Here is a 21,466-nt window from a genome sequence, read left to right as displayed (position 1 = left end):
GTAATGGCTAGATATACGGATTGAGTCTCACTAGCCTTGAACTTTGGCAAGTTCTTTGTGCATGGGGATTTGATTAATTAAAATCCTTTGTATCCATGGAATTTTTGTGATAGGATCAAAATGGTGTTGCAATGTTGTGATGTCCCCTTCTTCCACCTAACTAAGTTCAAGTTTTTCATTAGCATAGTCTTAGATTCTCATATGCTAAGTAGATATGTTTAGGGGACTCAATATCTCAAGCCGAGCTTTTTTAGTGATTTTCAGTGTTACCATCAAACTTTCTATTTTTTCCATACTTCTATTTTTAATAAGTGTTATTTTTAGTACTCGATCATGGTCTCAATTCTTCTTCATGGTTACACACAATGGGTTTAAATCAGACTTAGTGAGTTATATTGCTTTTAGGAGTGTTACATTTTATTTTATTTGCTAATGCATCATTAAGTGTTTTTTGAAAAATCCCCCCATCCTAGTAGCATGAATTTTTTTTAATGAGGGTTCATTTGAAAACTTGAATGGATGCTTAATGAAGAGGAGAAATATTTATTTTATTCATTTTATATTATGCTTCCAAAAGAATGATGATTTTTAGTTTCTTTCAAATTGGTTTTTGTAGAGAAAGTTTTCAAATGGAAAAAAGGTTACCTTAATTTTCTTTTCACTCCATGTATTCATGTTTTGAGTTCTCATTTGAGTTATGATGAAGTTGATATTTTCTATTATGTTTCCAAGATGATTCTAGAGTTCATGTATTGATTGATTGAGAATGAAATACCTCATTTGGATTACTAATTTCAGTGGTGAAAGATCTACCCTAGCTAGCTAGTACTCATAGTTGGTAGGTTTTAGTGTTCTAGAAGTTTTTAAATAGTTTCATGATTTGAAGCGATGATGTTTTTCTAGTAATTTGATGTGGGTTTATGGTATATGATGTGTCATGTCATTTTCTACTATGTGGTGTGAATTTTGAAGAATTATACATGCTTTAAGTAGGTTGGAGTTTTATGATTCCTAGAAATGTGCCTTTCTAAGTGGTTTATTTCATATTTTTCTTACATCCTATGAAAGAAGGCACATTTTTAAAAAAAGAAAAAGTGGACGTTCCACTATATATTATTATATAATAAAATGGTTCAATAACTCAATCAAGAAAGAACTAGAAAGAAAACCCGATATCACTATTTTCTACAAAATGATATATGCAAAAACTTGAAGTAAGATGTTACTTTCGAGTTTACCTAAAAAATGATTACAACATGTATAATGTGTAATGTAATTAAATTTCTATAATTAAAAATATTTTACGCCTCCATTGCACAAAAACCTTGCACCTCAAAATCTAGCTAAGAATGAGGGGACCAAGAATATGTCTAGGCCACTCAACTAGGTACATGATCACCCACAGAAACAACCACATCACATCCATGTGTATCCAATTCACCCCCTACAACCATGTTAATATGTTGCAGAAGATTGAGACCATCCACCAACATCAAATGGAACATAGTTCAAATCATGGACCTCCACTATCTATGGACACTAATCATTACATATGCTAACACAAAACTCTTTACATATGTTGTATATATTGTTTGTCAATTGCGATTAACTTTTGCAAATCATTGACATGCTGAAAGATGCCTATTGGATTATCTATTTCAATGTCTAGACTATCACACCCCTGGTTAGCCATGTAATTTGCCACCATGTTCCATTCACGAAGAGTATGTGATATGTATATTTCTTGGAAGGTATCTAATAATAGCCAAATTTGTTATAATATATATACTAATATCAATTATGTGATTCCCACTCAAGACATGCATTGATAATAACCATTGAATCACCTGCCATTTAAATGTAATGAAATCCTCCTTTTCTAGCAAGAACTAATCCTGCAAATAACACTTGCGCTTGAGCCATATTATTAGTGCCATGTTGCAATGTAGAAGACTTAATTGCTAATACATCACCTTAATTGTCTCTAATGCGTACGCCAATCTAGGTATACCAGGATTACCATGTGAGCATCCATCAAAATTTAATTTTACAAAACCATGGCTAGGTGGATGCCAATGAACTGCTCCTATGTCTTGGTAATGAAGGGTGCTCCACTTACTATCACAAACCATAATAGAAACAAAAAAACAACAACAATGTGAGAATAAACTATGGACTTCTTATTTGCACCACAAATACAAAATTAAAAAATTCACAAGTACAATATACTAATCCACATGGGTGCCTTCACTACAGTAATTTGCAAGACTAAGTTGCGGACTACCACACAAAGCTATCCTAGACAATGTTCAGGCCTTTCTTAAATAGATAATTTTATACCACTTGAGAAGGTTCTAGAATTTGAAACTTAATACCTAGGGCCGACAGACCCTAATAATACATATAGAGTTAGCCAAATACGTCTTTGACAATTATTTTAGAAATTTTGGGTAGCCTAACTTCGAAAGGCCATAACTCTCGAGTCGTTGCTCTAATTGGCTATTACAACCACTTTTCAGAAATGCCAACTCCTAATCTATGGGCTCAACCCTTCCATCAAGTTTTTGGACCTCATCCGGGCACTCTAAGGCCGCCAACGGTGAGCCTGAAAATTTTTCTCCTAAATTTTCCACAGAAAATTTGCAATAACTTCTTTGATACTTAAGCTGGAGAAATGATATTTTTATGGTAGGCTTATAACTCTAAAAGGAACCTTCATATAGAAAATGAGAACATTCCAAGCTTGTATGAAAAATTTACTAAAAATAGCAAGTTCCCAAAAATAACAACCCCCCTGTCTTCTAGTCCTTATTATAATAGAAAGACTAAAAACAAAAATATTTTTGGGTGATGCAAGATTGTTCTTACACCTAGGATGCTCCTACATCAAAATAGAAAGACTAATTTATTTTTATTTTTGGGTGATACAAGATTGCTCTTACACCTAGGATGCTCTTGCATCAGACACCCAAGGTAATTTGAGAAGTGACTATGTCACATCTTAGGTGTTTAGAGGAAAACTAAGATGGTTAACCTCCTCCCTTGCTAGCCATGATGAATCCTCTATTGGCCTCCCTTTCCATTTGACTAGGTATTTCTCATAAGTTCTGTTCCTTGTACTTTTTCCAACACGACTATCCAGTATCTCCTTAATCTCCTTTGTAGTTGAACTAGCTGTTGGAATACTCCACTATGCTTCTACAACTTCATCTACATCACCTCCTTTATAATACTCTATCAAATATTAAATATTAAATAATGGTGAAATATTCAATTTAGCAGGCAACTCCACTTCATAAGCATTTCCAGAATCATGCCTTTTCACTATCTTGCATAGTCCAGACTTCTTCATCTTTAGCTTATTATATGTACCCACTAGAAAACACTCCATTCTCAAATGAACCATGACTTCATCTCTAATATGAAATTCCTTATACCTCATTTTCACATCTACCTTAGCCTTGTATTGTGTATTCATCTTTATGATGTGCTTCCTCACCTCCTCATAGATATTCTTCAAATGTTCAACAAATTCTTTTGCTTTAGCACTACTTATCTCTCCTTTATCCAACTGCCTCAATTTAGAAGCATTTCTAGGACTACTTCCATTTACAATCTGGAATGTTGATTTACCAGTACTCCTATTGACAAAATTATTATACAAAAATTTTGCCTGTGAATAAATCAGATTCCATCCTTTTTGCTTTGTCTCCAACCAAACATCTCAACAAATTTCCCAAATTCTTATTCACCACTTCTATTTGTCCATCAGTCTATGGATGATGTGATGAAATGAACTTCAACTCTGTCTTGAAATTATTCCACAATGTACACCAAAAATACTTAACAAATTTGGTATCTTGATCTAAAACTATACTCTTTGGCAAAAAATCAACCCACTTTAAATGTCTTTGGTTCAATTTTCCTTGACTATTCAAATATTGCAAAGCTTGATGATCAGTATACACAACAAACTCCTTAGGAAGAAGATAGTGTATCCACTTCTTCAATGCTTGAACTATAGCATAAAATTCTTGATCATAAGCAAAATATTTTCTTTTTGCATCATTCAACTTCTCACTAAAATAAGTAATAGGTCTACCTTCTTGGTTCAAAATAGATCCTATTGTAGTACCACTAGCATCACAATCTACTTGAAACACCTTGTTAAAATTAAGAAGTGCTAAAATAGGCTGCTTAGTAACTTTTTGTTTCAATAGATTAAAATTCTTATTTGCTCCTATAGTCCACTTAAATTATTTCCTATCCCCTCTCATTGTTTCAGTCAGGGATCCACAAATACTACTAAAACCTTTTATGAACTTTCTATTAAAACTAGCTAGTCCATGAAAAGATCTTACCTTTGTCACACTCCTTGGAGTAGGCCATTCAAGGATAGCCTTTACTTTCTTTGGGTCCATTTTCGGACCTTCTGCTGAGACTACAAATCCCAGGTACACCAACTCCTTCTCTACAAAACTTGCACTTCTTCAAGTTTATCAACAACTTTTCTTCCCTCAACTTATCAAACACCTTGCGAATATGAATCAAATGGTCCTTTGATGTCTTACTAAAAATCAAAATATCATCTAGGTAAACAATGTCAAACTTACCCAAAAACTCCTTTAGTATATCATTCATGAGCCTCATGAAAGTGCTTAGTGCATTAGTTAGTCCAAAAGGCATGACTAACCACTCATATAGTCCTTCTTTTGTCTTGAAAGTAGTCTTCCACTCATCACCTTCTTTGATACGAATCTTATGGTACCCACTCTTCAAATCTATCTCTGTGAAATACTCATCTCCACTCAAACAGTCCATAATATCATCCATCCTTGGCAACAAAAATCTATATTTGATTGTGATCTTGTGGATAGCGTGAGAATTTGTGCGCATCCTCCATTCTCCATTCTTCTTTGGTGCTAATATGACTATCACAATACTTGGACTTAGACTCTCTCGAATCAACCCCTTTTGCAATAGCTCATGAACTTGTCTATTCAACTCTTCACTTTCTACTGGTGTCATTCTGTGCATTGCCTTGTTTGGAAAGTTGGCTCTTGGAACCAAATCCATTTGGTGACTGATCTTTCTCAGTAGAGACAATCCATTAGGTACATTATTTGATACAATATCAGAAAACTCTTCCAACATATCTGCAACTTTTGCAGGTACCTCTTCTACTTCTTCTTTACTATCTTTTGGAATTATAGCAAAACACATATGCTCAAGCTTCATACCTTTGAGAAACTCTTTTCCATCAACAAAGCATTTTTTGACAACACTACATACCTTTTCTTCTTTCTCCTTCAGCAACTTGAAGTTATGCTTCACTCCATCCTTGGTCAGAGTGTAGGTATTTGCTTGTCCATCATGTACAACATGGCTGTCAAACTACCACGACCTACCCAAAAACATATGAAATATGTCCATAGGAATGATATCACAAAGTACCTCATCCTAGTAGCTTCCAATCTTGAACTTCACAGAGCACTGCTCATTGACCATGACCTTGTGGTCATCTTGCACCTAAGCAATATGGTATGGACACTGGTGTTTCTGTCTCTTCAACTTCAACTTTGTGACCTGTTGGTAAATAGATTGTTCTTTTGTTCTACTCTTTGAATGCCCAATATTATTTGAGCAATACCTGGTTACAATAGTTGGGAAATCATAACTAAGTGATTGATTTTCCTCTGAATTCTTAGGTACAATTCCCTTAGATTTTGTGATTTGCAATGAATCTTGTTTATTCCTAAATCTAAATGGGGTTTGTTCTTGACCAAAGAACATGAAAGGTACACCAAGTTAGGCCTAGACATGAACTAACTTAGGCAAAGATTTGGGTCTTAAAACTAATCAAGTTTGTGAACTCACACATCTTATGAACTCACAAAAATTGATGAAATAGATTCTATTTATGAATCAACAACTTAATTGAAAGCTCATAACTCTAATAAGGAAGAGACTAACTTGAATAAAAACACAAAACATAATCTCTTTAAACTTTCAGTAATACTATTATTATCTATAGCTTTTTGCATTGAATAGGGGAACAAAGCTCTGTTTATTCCTTAACTCAATTCAACAGAAAGAGATATCCTAAGCTATCACAAAACAATGGAACAATAAATAATTGACACAAAATACATTCAACTTGTCTCTGCAACATGAAGTATTTTTTGCCAAAAATTAGCTGACCTCTTATTAATCTTTCCATTAGATACATATAAGATTCTAAAATGACTGATATAAAATGAGACTCAAATTGGTTCATCTCCTCAAAATTGACAAATGGCAAGGAGCCAATTGTCAATTACAATCATTACATCAAAATATGAAAGGGCGGGATAAGAATCACTTCACTTTCTTTCCTTTTTTTGACTTCACCCTATAGGCTTTGGCGGCAACAATGATTGGGATTAACTCTTCATGTCTATGAACATGAACATTAGTGTATCTTAACAGCCACTTGGAATGCTCTCTGGCTAGGTCTTTGATGGCATTCAATTGCTCCTATATTTCCTCCATAGCCATGTGTATACACCCACCAAGCTTTTGGAACTCTAACACTCTCTTCTGGTGATCAGAAGATTTCTCTGTTAAGCCATCTAGATAATTGGAGAAATTATTTTGCATGACGAAAACTCCAACTATCCCTTTCCCTTGCCCACTTGGGAATCTATATGTAGACCTCTTAGTAATTCATAATCTTTGTCTTGATCCTTTTAAACTTTAACTTCCATTTCCTTTAGTCCTTCTTCTACCACTACGATCATTTACAATTTGAATTGCATACTCTATAGCCATTCAAATTGTTAATCTCATATTGGTTTTGACAAGTGAGTGTCAACACACTTAAGCCATTTACTCAGTTCATGCCAAACTAGTAATACATGTCGAGCACAACATGTAAATATTAGACCATGCTGAGTTGTAATGAGTGCCAAGTCACTCAAGTGCTGAGAAGATAGACCATGCTGAGTGATTTGGGAACCAAGTAAATAGTGGATGTCGAGTAATGCAAGTGCTAGGTCATAGTATACAGAACAGTGCATGCTGAGCATCAGTGACTTCATATGTTGAGGGACACAGTTTGACATATTTGTTTGTAATGGCACAAAAAACTATGTAAACTATTTTTAAGCTGACTTAAGGATAGATTATGATCTTTTGGAGATAAGGATGAATCTATATTTGGATTCCCTATGCAATTGCATGCAACCAATCAGAAAATGGGAAGGTTTAAGTGGAAATATCAATGAATTTTAGCAGTAGATTCATACCTAACCCTAATCCACCTAAGTCTTCTTAAGGAGGATGAAGCACTAATCTCTTTATGGGTGAGTGATCAAATTGGAGGAGAAAACAAGATAGTTTGCATGCAAAACATTCAATGTGACTTAGAAGTAAAAGTGAATTGCCGAATCAGTCAAAGAAGAATAGAGGATTGAAGAAAGGATACGACATTGAGACATATGGTCAAGAATGATCAATTAGACATTGTGTAGAGGTGATTTGTTATCAGGCAAGCAAGTGTCGACTGCAAGATCTATGCTAAGACATTTTAATAGATGATTTTAGTTAAATCTCTTAACATAGTAGTCCTAATAGGCTATATGAAATCCTTTAACAGGGTGCTTACTTAGTTGTAAGTTGAAGTCCTCTAACAAGGCACACTTCTAACAAGGTGTTGAAATCCTTTAACAAGGTAAGACCTAATAGTCTTTGTAAGCCTTTAATAGTGCATACCTTTCATAGGGTAGACCATGATTCATGGTCAAATCATTGTAACATTCATTGGATACACTTTTTTACTATAGTACTGAAGATTTTTGGGTGTCATCCCTACCCCAATTTTACCTTCTCACTTGGAGGGTTTCTGGGTAATCATATTTGGTGTTATGTGTGTGATTGCTTAAATGTTTATGTGATTTAGATGCATATGCTTTACATGTTATTCCAATTTACATATTGAATGCATATGATGAATGAATTATGAAAGTTTTATGGGTCCAAGTTTAAACTACTGAGTCACACCCCCCCCCCCCCCCCCCCCCCCCCCTCCAAAAGTATACTCTTTTCACTTGTAATTCCAACACAAATAAGGGCTAATCTCCCTTAGGTAGAATGTTTGCCTCTACAACTTCCTTAGCCTTCATGTGGATGATCATTTTTAATAAGGAAATACAATCCTCGCTCTTGGCTCTATTTGTTGAAAGGGTAGCTTTGTTAGGTGAGATATTATCCTTCTCCATTTCAAGCCTCAACAATGCATTACCAATTTGCTCTATTTTTCTCCACTCCCTACCAATGCGCTCGAAGTGCTTGTCTTCTTGTAACTAGGAGATGATAGATTGAATGTTAATGGCTGTAGGATCACTATTAGTTGACATTCTCGAGATGCTTGCTAATAGGGTGACTAATTGCATGATGAAGAAATTAAGATCATGAATCTCTGCCTTCATTTTGACTTTAGCTAGCTTAAGGCTTTCAAGTTGTCCTTCTATCACATCATTTTTTGACTTCCATAAGCCCACCTTAGTGTCATGTCTAACTTCTTTGAGGTCCACAAAATGTAAGGTGAAGTCCTTTGTAGACATGTCTTCAATCCTCCCTTCCGTAGTGGGCTTAGCAATCTCCATAGTCAAATGCCCTATATCAAGATCTTGTCCAAGAATTAACAGGGTCTTCTGCTTCTTAACTTTAGTCAATGTTGATCCAAAATAGATAGCTACAGATAAAGTTTCTTTGTTGGAGACTCCCTCTTCTATCCTCTTCCTCTTTCTATCCAAGGAGTCTTCCAGCCATGATTCCATGCCAATCACCTTAGATGCAATCCCCAACGTGTCTACACTGAACATTTTTCATTTGACTAAATTCAATATCATCATAGCTGAACAGAAAGGGTTCTTTGCAGCCTAGGAAATAAGTTTTGAAGCTTTGAGACCTTTCTTTGTTTCTATGTTCTTCTTTGTAGCTTCATCGGACTCGGTAGACTCGCTTTCACTGCTTCTGCCATCTCCAAGATCCACCGCTTTTACTTGGGGACTACTTGATAGGAGTAGTGCAACATTCAAAGATGGGATTTGACTACTATGGGGTGAGAGGGCCACTGTAACTACATTGTCTTTCAATTCCTCTGCCTTCTTCTCAGCCTCCATTTCAATTTTGATCACTAGTACTGAACCATCTTGATAAATTTTATCAAGGGGATATTCTTGTCAGGAGGTTGGTCACCTCCATTAGCCAGTTGAGTAGGACCTTGAGTGATAGGAAAGATTGTACTCGAGGCACCACTTTGGGAAGATGAAGTTGTAGCTACATTAAAAAATGTTTGGGTGGTTGCACCTTTGCTCCTACTTCACCGTGTCATGGTCCACTCGACCCATTTTCTAGTTCTCTTATAAATTCAGGCAATCATCATATCTAGGTCTTCATAAGGTTTCAAACTTATTGGAGTACTCCTTAGCTTAGTCAAGTAAGTATTGCTATACATGTTTTGACCATCGTCTTCAACTCCTTCTACATCAATGTTAGTTTTATACATTTTCACTTGGTTGACTATCAGTCTGGCAAAGGCTCAATCACAAATCTTGAACTCATCTTTGTAGTCGACCCAATAGTCTTCAATGGTAGTGATATGCTTTATCATGCTTCCTATCTGCAAGACATCTTTGGCATACCCATTTGAGCTAAACATAGGCCTTAGGACTTCATACATGTCCAACTTGTATTTCTTCTCAAACACTTTCATCATGTTTTTGGCATCAGACTAGGTGTTACAGTTGAAAGCTTTGACTTTCATGGGGAATTTGTATCCTTTCTTCTTCAGGCTCCCACTCAATATATTCACTTGCAAGGCTTTCCTTATGATCTCGATCAACACGATCATGTCGCTTGGATACCTTGGTAGCCTTAAGGGGAATCCATCAAATGCTACAAGATGCAAATACAAAAATGATGAGAACTGAATGAAAAAACATCCAAATTGACTAATGGTAGCCATGGCTTCTGGGCTAAATCTCTTTTCTAGGCATCCCTAAAACTCCCTGCAAATCCTCATAGTAAATGTATCATTCACTTTAACATAATCTGAATAACTATTTTGTAACTGTAGACATGGATAAAATTCATAAGATTTAACATCATCAGGGAAAGTTTCTAATCTTGGGAGGTCAGGCCATAATTGCAATGAGGCCAACATATAAATGAAGAAGGAAGACATGTAGAATGTTTTATAGAACTTGGCTACCCAGAGAGCATTGGATAGAATTTCACTTACCTCTTGAGCCTAGTCAATGTATTGGGTATATCAGAAAATTACTTGAACTAAAAATAAACACTTCTCAACGAAATTCAAAGCCTCTACCTCACCTTTTAACCTATGCAAGAGGACCAATATATCAATGATTTCTAGCTTGAGGTTTGTCATGAACAAGGCTTTGGGAACTTTACTCTTATCACTCCATGGTTTTTGGAACCATGTCTTCATGATTTCTTTCCTCTAGATCATCTTTTTAGCTGAGATGACTCTACTAAAGCCTAAATTAGAGAACTCCTCTTGCTCTAGCACCCAAAGGTAGTTCACCACTATTTTCTTGTCTATTGAGATTAGCATTGTATCATTAGGTTGCACAATTTGTTTGGTTTCTGGGTCTTAGTGATGAATGTATTCATAAATCAACTCAAGGGCCTAGATTGGGAGCAGGAAACTAACTGCCTCAAATAAACCACATCCTCAAAGCTTCTTGGTGATGGGATGAATTTGTTTAGCTCTCAACCTTTTTTGGGAGTCTACCATGTCAAAGAAACAAAGAGAAGTATCTATGAAGTTCTGCAATGTAGACTTGATCCTAGTTAACTCATGATCAAAACCCATGAACTTGGTTGCCATGAGTACATGAACAAGATTTTGAATTGAGAAAGTGAATGAAGCATAAAATGCAATAGTCATAGATTTTTCAATAGTTATATGTATGGATAGAAAGAAACATTAAAGAAAAGTGGTAACTTATTCAACTGCTTATCTATCTATATATGAGAGCCTCAATTCATCTGTTGATCTTCAGAATTCGCACCACATGAGTGAATTTAAGAAAATACCCATTGGATAGTAAATGTGAGGGTTCAATAGACATCTAGAGGTCTTTTCACTATTCCATTGAACTCAACAATAAATTTCCATATATCCACTACTTACTTTTTTGTTTTCCTTTAAGTTTCAAAAAGTTACCATTAGGGTACCCTGTCAAGGATAATTTGTTAGATGAGATCCTTGCTATGTTTCTTCATCTTTAATGGTTAGATGCATACCAATATCATCCTAACATGCTCCTCATCCAATATGGGGGTCAAACTTAACCATTAACTTGATTTTCTTGAAAAATTGGAAAACTGTCTTCATGTGTTGGAAATCTACCGAGGAGAAGACATTTTCCATTTTTCTACCATTTCTTCCTTCCAATTCAAATCTTTGACAAAAACACTTCTGGAAGCTTGGAATGCTTGTTTAAGGTGTGAAGATCTATTTGAGAGTCATTAGACATCTCTTTTTCCACCTCAAGTCATTTTGCGAAAAGCTATCTTCATGGGTTGAAAACATGCCGAGGAGAAGACATTTTCCATTTTTCTGCCAAGGCTTAAATATTTGAGTAACAACGAATTTGAAAAATGTTTATAGATATTAACTTGAATTCAAACATTAATTTATCTTAGAAACCTTCACCCTTTACACATTTTTACTCCATATGTGTCTTCAAGTGGTTATTACGGGAAATCACCTTCATGGGTTCGAAACCCACTGAGGAGGAGATGATTTTCAAATTTTTGCCAATGCTTGCTTATTAAAGCATGAAATTTTGTGTGTGAATATGGAGCATAATTGATCATTAAATGAGAAAATTTGATCTCTATTAGACTAGGTACTAACTTACCTAATTGGAACATGGTAAAATAAAGACCCACTTGGCAAGAGGGAAATAGAAGGTAAAAAGGGAAAATCCGATAGAGATCACCTAACCTTAGGGACTTAGACCTAGACTCAAATATGACCAAGGATTGAAATCACTTTTCCTACTAAACAACTTTCCAACTGGTTAGAAACCAAAAAGTGGGGCAACATGACCATCATTTCTGACACTAGATTGTTAGTACTTCCACCATCAATGATCACATCACAACACTTATCTTCACATCTTCACCTTGTGCGAAACAAGCTCGTTCTTTGATCAGGTTCATTCTTACCACTCAACAAGACTCTTTTGTTAACTAGGACTTCTCCTCTTTCAACATCTTTAGAATGTGATGATCTAACATCTTCATCAACATGTGCAACTCTAGCCTAGCATTATGTTCTTTGATCTATCCTTCCTTGGGGTTGGGAACATTCAAATGCTCTATGCCCTTCTTCTTCACAGTGAAAATTTTTCCCATGGAAGCCTCCTCTTCCATATCTTTGTCCTCTGCCTCTTCCTCTCTAATCTCTATTGTTCTAATCATGGAAATGATTGGAATTATTTCCCCTCTGGTTTTGACTGCTACTTCTAGCCTCATCCTTGTTCTTCTGATCATCATTATGGCCTCCATAAGATCATCCACTAGATCTTCGTCTAGAACCCCTTCCACTATTCTTGTTATCAAACTTCTTACTCAGTTTCTCCTCAACTCTTAGGGAAAAATAGTATGCATCCTCAATACTGTTCATTCAAACCAAAATCAACTCATCCTAAATACTTAGCCTTAACCCATTAAGATAATAGACCACTTTCTCCTTACCAACTTCTACATGGCCAGTTCTAATGAGAACTTGGTAGAACTCTTCGATACACTCTTGAACAAATTTTCCTGGTTGCTGCAACCCTTGCAATTTCTTCAATAGATAAAGCTCATAATCCACAAGAATGAATTGTTGTTTTAGTTTAGTTATCATCCGATCCCATCTGGTGATTTTTTCCTTTCCCTTTCTATTTCACTCCAACTGAACCTCTTACCACCAGATCTTTGCATGACCCTTCAATTTCACCTTCACAAACTTGACACTATCAGGATCCTCAATATCTTCATACTTAAAGTATTTCTCCAGTTCATTGGTCCAATCAATCAGGTCCTTTGGGTTAAGATTTCCCAAAAATGTGGGAACCTCAAACTTAGGTCTTTTTCCAATCTTGGAGATGGCCTTAAAAAGTCTCTCTTCCTCTGGGTTTAGAATTTCCTATGCTTCAACATTTTCTTCTACTTTATCCTCATCCTCACTTTCATCTCTTATAGGAAGATTTATTCCTCTGCGCATTTGTTCTTCCAATGCTTACATTTATCTTTGGAGGGCTCTAAAACCCTCAGGTGTAACACCTACAACTCTTCTACCACACTCTCTTTGTGGAGGCATTTTTGTGCTTTCGTTGAAACCCTAGTACAAACTACCTCACAATTAGTGATCTATCTACACACTCTACCTAAACCATGGTCCTATTATGAACTTCCTCATAGTCGGTGATCTATCCACACACTCAAGAATTCTAGCTGTGATACCACTTGATGAAGGGTGCTCCCCTTAATACCATATACTATAATGAAAACAAAGAAACAATGACAAATGCAAGAACAAAATATGGACTTCTTATTTGTGCTACAAATGCGAAATTAAAAAATTCACAAGTACAATATGCTAATCCACATGTGCACCTTCATTATACTAATCTGCAATACTAAGCTATGAACTACCATACAGAGCTGTTCTAGAGAATGTTCAGGCCTTCCTTAAATAAACATTTTTATGCCACTCGGGAAGATTCTAGACTTTGAAACTGAATACCTATGACCGACAGACCTAACAATACATATAGAGTCAGCCAAATATGTCTTTGACAATTATTTTAGAAATTTTGGGTAGCCCAACTTTGGAATTAGGCCATAACTCTCAAACTGTTGCTTTGATTGGCTATTATAACCACTTTTTAGAAATGCCAACTCCTTATCTATAGGCTCCGAAATTGCACAAGCACCCTTTTGTCAACTTTTTGAACCTCATCCGGGCACTCTAAGGCCTCCAACGGTGAGCCTGAAGATTTTTCTCCTAAATTTTCCACCAAAAATCCATAATAATTTCTCTGATACTTAAGCTAAAGCAATGAGATTTTTATGGTAGGCTTATAGCTCTAAGATGAACCTTCGTGTACAAAATGAGAATATTCCAAGCTTGTATGACAAACTTACTAAAAATAGCAAGTTCCCAAAATTAGCAACCCCTTGTCTACTAGTCCTTATTAAAATAGAAAGACTAAAAACAAAAATATTTTTGGGTGATGCAAGATAACTCTTACACCTAGGATGCTCTTGCATCACTTGGATACCTTGATTTAATGAGCTATGAGACCAACCAATAGGTATATATATATATGCCTTTCCATTCATGAATAACTATACTATCCCAATTAGATATTATTGGATTACATTGGACCTTCAAATGACTAGTATTAACTGCCTCAGAAATAGATCTTTCTAGATTTTTAAGAACAATGTCAATTTTTGAAGGGTTGTGTCGGTATATCCTCTTATTATGTTTCCACCAAATTGCCCATACCACAAGCACTAGAATACATTTCCATAAACTAGAGAAGAGGTACAAGAATATAGCTTTGGCCATGACTAAAAAAGATCCCATAATTTATTGGGCATCAGGGTGGAATATTGTAGTTTTTTGAGGACAAAAAGCCAACATTTTTGTGCAAATGAACAATTCAAAAATAAGTGATCCACATCTTCAATTTCTTGGTTACACAATCGACAATTAAAAGGTTGGGAGATATGAATCTTTTTTAACCTATCACTTGTTAATGCCCTTTTGTTTAAAGCTATCAAAGCAAAGCATCCCGCCTTAGGGAAGGTGACCTGATTCTAGTAAAAGGAATATGCCTCACTAGGAACATTTGGGACCTCCTGGTGTTGTAAAAGTATATAGGCCTCCTTAGTTGAATACTTACCATTTTTACCTATTGTGATGTGGAGCCTAATCAAACTTAGCGGTTTATTTGGCATGGTTTTCTCCCCATATTATTTCTATGGGGGTTTGGAGGCAATGCCCCCAAGATGAGGTCAAGGGGCAGTGCCCCTACGAGGTCTTGGGGCAATGCCCTTGTGGGGGTTTTTATGGGTAGTGCCTTCGAAGCCAAAAATGCCCTTATATTGTAAAAGGTGTCGACTACTATTTTTCCTATTGGATGACTTATTCTAGCCCTAATTTTGTAAGTGACAAAAGCTTGTATAAAAAGGCTTAGGGTTAGGGATTTTATAATGTAATGGTGATATTGTAGCTTCTTGCAGTGGTATTGAGCTGTAAGGGATTGTAGATTGTAATCACTAGATAATAATAATATTGGACTTGTTGTTGGTGGACATAGCCTAGGGATTGGGTGAACCACGTTAAATCTTGGTGTCTTGTGTTCTCTTCTATGCAATATATTATTTTCTTATATTGGTTATATTTGCATGTAACTATTATTTTTGTTTGAGGTTGATCCTAACAAGTGGTATCAGAGCCAAGTTGTTCATCATTTTTTTTTATAGTTTAGACTATCGTCTTTTAAGCAATCCTCTGCAGGAAGGTCTCAAGGTTGAGTGGGAGTCTCACAGTTGACTGGGAGTGATGGTAGACAAGGGTAAGCTACAGGTGGATAAGTTTAATGGGCAAAAATTTTAGTTATGGAAGATGCAAATAGAGGACTATCTTTATCAGAAAGATTTATGAAGGCCGTTGGAAGGAAAATCCAAGAAACAAGGAACTATGACAAATGATGACTTGGAGATTTTAGACAAAAAGACACTTGGAAGAATTTGAATATTCTTGGCAACATTAGTGACGTTTAATATTACAAAAGCAAATATGATAGAAGAGTTGATACAAACCCTAGCGAAACTGTATGAAAAGTCCTCCGCTTTAAACAAGGTATTACTCATGAATTGTTTATATAATATGAAAATGATAGAAGGTGGATTGGTTGTGGATCATCTAAATAAGTTTAATATTGTTACTAGTAAGATATCTTCTATGAGTATTAATTTTGATGAAGAAATTAGGGCTCTCTTGATTTTGTGTTGTTTGTTTGAAAGCTGGAATGGCTTGGTAATGACTATAAGTAATTCTATTTCTAGATCTAATATCCTCAATTTTGATGATGTAATTAGTGTTATTTTGAGTGAGGAATTTCATAGGAAAACCTCAGGTGGATCTACATCAGAAAGTTCTTTGATTGCACAAAGTAGAGGCAGAATGACTAAGAGAGGAAATAATTCTAGAAATCATGGGAAATCAAGAGGAAAGTCAAAGGGGAAGAGGTCTCAATCTAGAGGATCAAGAGATTGCTGGTACTGTGATAAACTAGGGCATAAGAAGAAAGATTGTATTACTTGAACGAAAAATGAAGGAGATAAACTAGAAGGGAATAAAGAGGGAAATGTGGTTAGTAAAAAATCCAAAGAGGATGCTTTGCTTCTGTCTTTAGAAAGTGTTGATGATTCATGGGTTTTAGATTCTGGTGCTTCATTTCATGCTACACTTCATAGAGGTTATTTTATTGATTATGTCCAAGGGGATTTTGGGCTTGTATATTTGGGGGATAATGAACCCTATAAAATTGTTAGAAAGAGAAAAGTTAAGATTAAGTTGTAGAATGGGAATCATTGACTACTGCATGAGGTAAGACATATTCCAAGGCTGAGTAGGAATTTAATTTCAGCAGGGCAACTCGGTGACGAGGGTTGTGCAATTAATTTTAATAGTAAACATTGGAAGGTTTCAAAAGGTTCCCTTGTAGTGGAAAAAGGTGTAAAAGTAAGCACCTTATATCTTTGTATAGGTCATACTATTCCTTCTACTTTCATTGTTTCATAGAAAAATGAATGTTCAGGAATAGTTGTTGCAGTTGAGCAGGGAGAACAAACAATTGATGTAGATTTTGATACAATGCTATGGCACCATAGACTTGGGCACATGAGTGAGAATGGTATGAAAGTACTTAATTCAAAGAAAGTTTTACCAAGTCTAAAATGTGTTAATCTAGATTTTTGTGAAAGTTGTGTGTATGGAAAACAAAAGAGAGTGAGTTTTGTGAAGACTGGGAAGGAAAAGAAAAGTGAAAGATTAGAGCTCGTGCATACAGATGTATAGGGACCATATCAAGTATTTTCCCTTGGTGGTTCTCATTATTATGTTACATTTATTGATGATGTAACTAGAAAAGTTTGGGTTTATTTCCTTAGATATAAATCTGACGTATTTTAAACTTTTAAGAAATGGAAATGCTTGGTTGAAAATGAGATTGGTAAGAAATTAAAATGTCTTAGATCTGATAATGGTGGTGAGTATTGCAGTCATGAATATGAAGATTATTGTTCCAGTAATGGTATTTGTAGACATAAAATTGTTCTAAGGACTCCACAAGAAAATGGAGTGGCTAAACACACGAATAGGACTATAATGGAGCATGTAAGAAGCATGAGGTTGCATGCAGGGTGCCCTTAAACATGTGGGTGGAGGATATCAATACTGTTGTATATTTGATTAATAGAGGTCCCTCTACTCCTTTGGGTTGCGATATTTCAAAGGAAGCATGGACTAGTAAGAAGGTGAGTTATTCTTTTCTCAAAACCTTCAGTTGTGAAGCATTTGCTCATATAAATTATGAAAATAGAACCAAGCTGGAAGCTAAGTCAAATAAATGTGTATTTTTTGGATATGGCATTAATGAATTTTGTTATAGGCTTTGGGATTTTGAAAATAATAAAATTTTAAGAACCAAAGATGTCATATTCAATGAGAAAGTGTTGTACAAAGATCTGTTGCAACAACATGGGAAGAAAGAAAATGATTATCTAGTGCTGGATGATACTCCAAAAGATGGTGTTCCTACAATTCTTCATAATGTGCAACAACTTCAACAAAAAATACCATACACACTAGTGAATGTTAAATGTTCAACAATGGTAAGTAGACCTCCAGAAAGATTTTCTCCTTCCTTGTATTCTATTTTACTTACTGATGCTAGTGAACCTAAATGTTGTGATGAAGTTGTGTAGGTAGATACAAATATTTAGTGGGAGTCTACAATGAAAGACGAAATGGACTCTTTGCTCAAAAATAAGACATGAGATTTATGCAAGTTATCTATAAGTAAAAGGGCTTTACAGAATAAATAAGTTTATAGGTTCAAAGAAGAGGATGGAGATAAGAAACAATTTAAAGCTAGATTAGTGGTAAAAAGATTTGCACAGAAAAAAGGCAATGATTTTGATGATATATTCTCTCTTGTTGTTAAAATGACTTCTATTCAAACTATTTTAAGTATTGTGGCTCCTAAAGATTTGCATTTAGAGTAGCTTGATGTTAAAACAACCTTCCTTCATGGTGATTTGGATGAAGAGATATATATGGCACAACCACATGGATTTGAGGTCAAAGGTAAGGAGAACTAAGTGTGTAGATTGAAGAAACATTTATATGGCTTGAACCAAACACCTTGGCAATAATATCTAAAATTTGATAGTTTTATGCATGAGCATGGATATAGTAGGTATCATTCAAATCATTGTGTTTATTGTAAGAGGTTGGATGATGATAGCTACATTATTTTATGTTTATATGTTGATGATATGCCCTTAGTTGGGTCTAACATGGATCACATTAAGGGGTTGAAACACCAGTTAGCACATGCATTTGCTATGAAGGATTTGAGGGTAGCAAAAAAAATCCTTGGTATGAAGATTTGCAAAGATAGGAAGAACATGAAATTGACATTATCTCAAGCTAATTATATTCCGAAGGTGTTGCAACATTTCTCTATGGAGAATGTTGAAGTTTTCAACACACCTTTACTTGGTCATTTGAAATTGACTAAGGAGATGTTTCCAAAGACACAAGATGAGGAGGACAAGATGTCCAAGGTACCTTATGCTTCAACTATAGGAAGCTTGATGTATGCTATGGTATGTACTAGGCCCAATATTGCACATGCAGTGGGAGTCATTAGCAGGTATATGAGTCATCCAAGATTTGAGCATTAGAATGTAGTTAAATGGATTCTCAAATATTTGAGAGGAACATCCATTAAGTATTTACACTTTGGGGGTTCTACTACTAATTTACCGGGCTATGTTGACTTAGATTTGGTAGGGGATATTGATACTAGGAAAATTACTATAGGTTATGTATTTACTATTGGCAGGGCAATAGTGAGTTGGGTTTCTCAATTGCAAAAGGTTAATGCTTTATCCACTATAGAGGTAGAGTATGTTGCTACTACAAAGGCAACCGAGGAGATGATATGGCTTCAGTTCTTGGAAGAATTGGGACACCCTTAGAAAGATAATTATTTGTTTACAAATAGTAAAAGTGCCATTCATCTTGCAAAGAATTTAGCTCTACTTTCAAAGACAAAACACATACAGTTGCTATACCATTTCATTCGGTCAATTTTGGATGATGGACAATTAAAGATAGATAAGATAGATCCAATGATAATATAGTAGATATGTTTACCAAGGTCATAACAAGGGAGAAGATGAACTCCTCTTCAACTTTGGTTGGTCTTCTCGACTCAACAAAATAAAAGAACAACAAAGTCTAGGGTAGTTTGATATTCCAGTGGGAGCTACAGGTTTAGTAGTGCTATGATCAGTCTCCAAGTGGGAGGTTATTGTTGTGGAGTCTGATCAGTCTCCAAGTGGGAGATTGTTGTGATGTGGAGCCTAATCAAACTCAAAGATTTATTCAGTGTGAATTTCTCCTTGTATTATTTCTACGGGGGTTTGGGGCAATGCCCCCAAGATGGGGTCAAGGGGCAGTGCCCCAGGTGTGCTCCTTGTCATAGTGCAAGGTGGGGTTGAGGGATAATGCCCCTACAAGGATTTTTAGGGGCAACACCCCCAAAACAAAAAATGCCCTTATATTGTAAAAGGCGTCAGTTGCTATTTTTCCTATTGGATGACTTATTCTAGCCCTAATTTTGTAAGTGGAAAAAGCTTGTATAAAATTTTTAGGGTTAGGGATTTCATAATGTAATGGTGATATTGTAGCTTCTTGCGACAATTTTGAGCTATAAGGGATTGTGGATTTTAATCACTAGATAATAATAATATTGGACTTCTTGTTGGTGGACGTAGCTCAGGGATTGGGTGAACCACATTAAATCTTGGTGTCTTGTGTTCTCTTCTGTGTGATCTATTATTTTCTGATATTGGTTATACTTGCATGTAACTGTTATTTCTAAGTTTAATCCTAACATTTCCCAGAACCCAAAGTAACCTATCTTTCTTATCAAACAAGTATACTATTTTTGCTAAAAGTATTTTTAAAAAACTTTTCTTATCTTGATCTGTTAAAGGTAGTTCATTTGGATCTTTCCAAATCACTTTCCTAGAAAATAAACATACAACTGAGACAAAATTCACAAGATGACAACCCCATAATCTTTTTGAATGTGTTGTCAAATCCTGGCTTAAATCAAACTTAATGAGTGGAGGGGCTCCATTCCATGAGTCTCTCCAAAACTTAGCCTTCACACCATTATTCACTTCTCATGAAATATATTTGACCACAACATCTCTTAAACACACCATAAAATCCCAAATGGTTGAACCTTTGACTAGATCCAAAACATATAGCACTCTTGAAGAGAAATTGTTGTCAAGATATTTCTATTATATAATTTGGTACCATTTAGTATGTGGCTTAAAATACATGTACCACACTAGCTTCCTCCCAAAAGCTTTGTTATAGTTTACCAAGTCATGAACACCTACACCACCCAATGACTTTACTTGTGCCATTTCTTTCAAATAAACAAGCAGGATTTTCTTTGCGTCATTCATATTCCCAATACATAAGAAATTTGTAGGCAACTTCTAAATTGTTTGAATCACTATTGCAGGTGCTTTGAGTACCACTAAACAATAATTATATAAGAAGAATTATGCCTGCAAGAGAAAGCCATCATGCCTTCCAGGCCACAACTCTAGATTTAATTCTTTCAATAATGGGCTACTAGTAACTAATTTTATCAATCCCTATGAAAAGAGGTATACCAAGATATATAGATGGTAGGGTGTCTATTGAAAAGTCCAAAATATTGATAATTCTATTTGAAATGGACTAATTGGTATTGAACAAATAAATTTTTGATTTGCATGTATTAACCTTTTGTCCTGAAGCTGAAGTATAGAGATCCAAGTTCTTCTTAATTTGCATGGCTATATTAACATTAGACTCCCCATAAAGTAAAGTGTCAACTGCAAAAAAAGAACATGTTATTGAAATTTTTGTACCTCTAATTTTAGCATCTTTCTAAGTGTTAAGTGTATGGTGTTTATGAATAGCTCTACTAAAGGCTTATGCCATGAGAATAAAAAGAACTGGAGACAAAGGATCCCCTTGTCAAACCCCTTGTCTGGATGAAAAGAAACCCGTCGGGACTCC

Source organism: Cupressus sempervirens, chromosome 3 (assembly GCF_028749045.1).
Source record: "Cupressus sempervirens isolate cs-2001-9-10 chromosome 3, ASM2874904v1, whole genome shotgun sequence".
In the NCBI taxonomy this organism is placed as follows: Eukaryota; Viridiplantae; Streptophyta; class Pinopsida; order Cupressales; family Cupressaceae; genus Cupressus; species Cupressus sempervirens.
This window is presented reverse-complemented; position numbering follows the sequence as displayed.